Source organism: Pinus tabuliformis, chromosome 4_2, assembly GCF_031772625.1.
Source record: "Pinus tabuliformis cultivar Carrire ecotype Pingquan chromosome 4_2, CPIR1, whole genome shotgun sequence".
Lineage (NCBI taxonomy): Eukaryota > Viridiplantae > Streptophyta > Pinopsida > Pinales > Pinaceae > Pinus > Pinus tabuliformis.
Window position 1 is genome coordinate 963985846 of NC_142304.1, and position 5393 is coordinate 963991238.

The window sequence follows — 5393 nt, forward strand, 5'->3', positions numbered from 1 at the left end:
CTGAAAGCTTGGTATTTTGTTCATTTCTTATTATCTTTTAGAAACTTTGGAGGTTCGACAAATTTATGATTTTGAGTAGCTTTGCAAATACATTGTTCCCTTAAATCAACTTGCCCTTTCACACGAAGAATAAGAGATTGCTGCAAGATTCCACTAGGTCGGTCATTTTTGTCCCCAATTTGTACTAATTTTCTTGTAACTGGATTTCTGAGGGAAGGGGATGCTACCCCTTTCAGGAAATATCCATTCTTACCACACGAACCTTAAATCTAAAAAATAACACCTAAAAAATGGGAATAGAAATGGAAAATTTATCAAACCTTATCACCCGCAGATTCGTAAGTTTGATATTGAGACCACCGCATTGAACTCTGCATTTTCAATAATATGGCATTATTATAAAAAATAACAAAATATGTAATTATTAGAGATAATGTTTTAAGGACAAGAGACAATGAGGTCACTTCATCTTCCTCAAAATGGCATACTTGCAATGTTGCCCCGAAAAAATATAAACTCACTTTCTATTCTAGCACGCACGCTATTAGTATCTGTAGGAGCAAGGACACTCGTATGGTTTGGTGTAGGGAATCTCGCCTATGATTTTCGAGGGTGGGACTTTCGGTTTAAGTTTAGTTGTTGTGAAAGGTTTTTCGTTTTTTCTTAATTTATTATTTTATATATATATATATATATATTTTATTTTTATTTTTATTTTTTTTTCAAAAGGTGGAAAAAACTATCAAACTCAGTTTGTCAAACCAACAGTGAGGACAACCATCTCTGGCTGCTATCCGCGAATGTCAGTTGACACATCAATGTTATCAAGGAAAACCACGCCACCTGAAATAACCCGCTGGTGGTTCGTAAGGGAGCAGGCTTTCACTCCTGCCAGATGCCTCTGGGTCTTGGGCCGTTAACCTGTTTCCTTACGTCCGAGGAAGACGAGCTCTTAGCCAAGCAGAAGCAGTTTTAGGGCATACTCCAGGCCCGTTATAATTTTATATTTGTGATATGAGGTTTGGATTTATTTATTTTTCTAATTAATTATTTTATTCCATTAAAGATAGAAATTAAGTGGATTATGTATAATATAATATGTATAATTAAAATAATTATTGATATTTGATACTATGTGATGATATTATGAGGAAGAGGAAAAAACTTATGGTTAGGATGAATTTTTTTATATTTAGGAAAAAAATATAAAATATTTTCATATATATATATGAAGAGTTACTAATTAAGAATATCAATATTATAAAATTGTTTTTTATAATAAAAATAGATATTATAACATCTAGTACGTTAGAGGAGTAAGAAAACAATACGGGTTTTAAAAAATAATTTTTAATTATCACAATTTTTTTTTTCCTAAAGGGCATTTAAATTCATGGCATGAATTGGGGATGAAAAGTAAGATTTTTGGCCTTAATCAAAGTTTTCTTATTTTGAATGGCCGTGAACAAGGTTTTATGTTGGGAATATATGCACTATTACTATGTTTTACATAATAATTATTTTTCTCAAGACCATTGTCAATGTAGGAAGATAAAGGACTTATTCCCCAAAAAAAAATTGGTTATGGTTGATCAACATGAAGAAAATATCATAGGAAATAAGGGATTTAAGCTTTTACATGAGCGTAGATTATTAATGAAGGTAGAATGTTCTTACTATTATACATCACTAATTATATCATAAACTAATTATATCAATGTTTTTATGAATGACATTCAAAAATCTTATAACCAATATTATGTGGAAAGAGGACTTATCCCTCCCTTCAAGTCTATGATCACTTCAATTCTCCCTCTAAATCAAGAATATTGAACTTTCTCTTTAATGTGATTGATCACTTTTGAATGTTCATATAGAATAAAGGAAATAATCAAAAAATTATCAAATCTAACATATGACCTAAAATCAAACCTCTTGTAGCCTATTTTTCAAGTTTTATTTTTTGATGATTTTATTTGTTTTTTTTAGCCAGATTAACTCTACAACCAAATAAATAATATTGATTTCATGGTAGTTTTGCTAATATATAAGGAGAGTTATATATTAGAGAGAAGATGTATTACATACAATATAACACAAGAATGATTAACTTTTCAATTTTTTTATTTTTTTTTACCAAGGTGTTAGTGTTATTATTGAAAGGAAATATTTATAGCCATATTTGTGATTTTTTACAAGAAAATGTTCACCTTGTAAAAATGCACATGCATTTTAGAAAAATCAATTGTTAAATTCAAAATTCCATTAGTGGAACTGAGAAATCTAAATTGCATGTCTGTTAACTTAATGTCTTTAGATTTAGGTTTGGTATGAAAAAACTAGTTCTTTGGGATGTTGAAACAACAAAGCTTCCCGTTTTGGAATCCCTCAGTATATATATATATATATATATATATATATATATATATATATATATATATAATCTTGCATATGTAAGAGCGTTCATGCTAATAATTGTTATGATTTGTTTTGGAATCCCTCATTTTATATATATATATATATATATATATATATAAATAAAAGAGTGTTCATGCTAATAATTGTTATGATTTTATCCATTTGATGAAAATTTCATAGCTATAATAATTTTCACACTTATTTAAAAAAAAAAACATAATAATTTTAGAAATTTAAAAACATAATTTTCTATAAAAATAATTTTCACAAATACACATTTAACAAAACCTTAAATACAAATCTTAAATTTTAAAAACTAATTTGATTTCCTACAAACTGTGCTCTTATACTATATTCAAATTCATTGTGAAATATCTCCAATCACTTATATAAATTAATAGATTGTTGTTTTTCCCATCGTAAAGCTTGCACACATGTTTCCTCTTGACTTTGTGTTCATGATCTAGTTTGAGAAATTTATTTTCTTCATCTCTTCCCTTTCTCGTTAAAATGTCAATGTTTGACTCCAACATCGGGAATAAATAATTGAATTGTCTCTTCCAAATCTTTATTTTGAAGTCTACAGTAGTAGATCATGATTAGAGTCCTGGTTTAATCTTACTTTCATTGCTATCATCTTTAATTGAAGTTTTGTTTTTACAATGTTTATATAAGATTAGAGTTTTCACATTAAACGCAACACCATTTTGAACTTATTATCATTTTCTTTTATCATCTTTTACTTGTTTATGATGATGTTAACCTTCGGAAGTAAGTAGTCATAAGGAACTTCTCTGGTTAGCTGCACAGGTCTTCCCTTGGGTTCTAATCGTAGTTTCATAAAAGTAAAAACATAATAAGAAAAAGCTAAAAAGGAAAGAAAAACACATCGTAGGAGAGGAAAAGAATAAAATAATTAGTTAATAATAATTAAAAAAAAACATAATGAGAAAGGAAATACTTTCGATATAAAAATTACTTAACGGGATTGTATTGCCCGTTCACTTCAACATAGAAAAGTTGTTTCGTAGACTTGTTTTGCAAGTTAACTTCACCATATATAAAAATTATATATCTGTTGGTCTTGTATTGCATAATTTATGACTGCACAGCCATTAGTGCTCTGCAACGGAGGATATCTCATATTATTTATGGCAAAATGGTGCTGGGAAATACCTACGTTCTTGCACTATCGTCTCTGCAACGGAGGATATCTCATATTTTTTATGGGAAACGGGCGCTGGGAAATAACAACGTTATTGCACTATCTTATTGTTGACGTGATGGAAATACCATCGTTCTTGCACTGTCGTGTTTTTGACGTGAAGGAGGGACACGACGAAATTTCTCCTCGTAATAGAACCATAATAACACAGAGCAATTCTCCCCATTTAAATTAACTCATTCCATGGCTATCGTCCCCGGGATAAATCAGAGAATTTGAAATAACTTCAGATGGCATGGCCAATAAGATTGGACGCGCTGGATTTCTCAGCTTGGCGTTACTGTTGGACTTTTTCAAATAGCAATGGCCCCCGGTGGTTCCAACATCTCGACGATCACTGGTCTTAAACGTAAGGGATTTTCTTAAAAATAATTATTATTTTTTAATTACTTGGCCGTGCACCTTAGTATTCCTTATTAAATATTGTTTCGGAATAAAACTTTATAATGAGATAATTGATAGAGGAGTTTTCCAATGCCAAGTTAACCAAAGGTTTTAGAGTGAAATAAATAGAATTCCTTGTAAAGAATGATTGAATTGAATGCGTATATGGAGAAATTATTGCATTTCCATTGTACATGAAGAAAGAATGATCCAATTGAATCTGAATCTGAATCTGTATAAGGAGGAATTTCTGCATAGAATAGTGAAACAAGAAAATATAGGATTCTTTTGTGGAAGATACGTTTAATAGATAGTAATGCAAAAGTGAATAACTTTCATATATAGTCATACGCGAAAGTGAAAAAGGGTGAATTTATTCGTAGCCCAGATAGTAACATGCATGGGAAAACATAATAATAAATAATGTGGAAATTTTGGATAAAAGACGTTGAAGTAATGCAAATATTCTTACTTTTTTTTCTTGGGGGGTTTGCTTTCAAATATTAAAATTGATCATTTTTCTTTGTAAAATAAATAAGCATGAAATTATTTATTTATGTTGTAAATATCAATTACTATTATAAATATATATTTTTTATATTTAATGAAAAATATTATACAATAAATAAATCTGAAATATAAAATAAAATATTACAATATTTAAAAAAAATAATAATGTTTTTAGTGTATGTCTAATCTATTATTGATTTCTAAATCAAATGCTACAGAGTAGATAGATCCTGTAACTGAAAATAAATATAAGTGAATAATGAATACTTTATTTTTGTATCACAATTATTAACTATGTCTTCTATAAAGATGGTAATTTTGGGAAAATTTCTTGTTAACAATGAAAACACGAAGAAGCTTTTCACATTCTTTTATAAGAATAAGAATATAATATTATTATATTGAGTCCAGTTTTAAAAGTAAACATTGAACGGAATCAAAAGTCAAAATACAGAAATTAATTTGACAAAATTGTTATATATAAAGACAAAAAATTTTAATTTAATAAATAATATAAAAATTTACTAACGTAAATGAAGAAGCTGGAAAAAAGAGAAGTCGTAACAATATACACCAAACAAACTTACCAAGAATGAATAACTAATTTATAAAAAAGAATCAGTAATCTTGGCAAGGAAGTTGTCAATTGCAAAAGGGGAAGCTATGTAAAATGGGAAGCAATCTTGATTTCAGCAAAATTTTGTCAACCAATATATATATGACGAGAAGTATAAAAAAATAAGGTTTTGGAAAATAAAATGCAAGATAGAAGATATTTTTTTTCATCATCTAAATTATAAAAATCATCACATTACTTAATAAGTTAGGCAAAGAAGAAATCAAGTTAGGTAAAGAA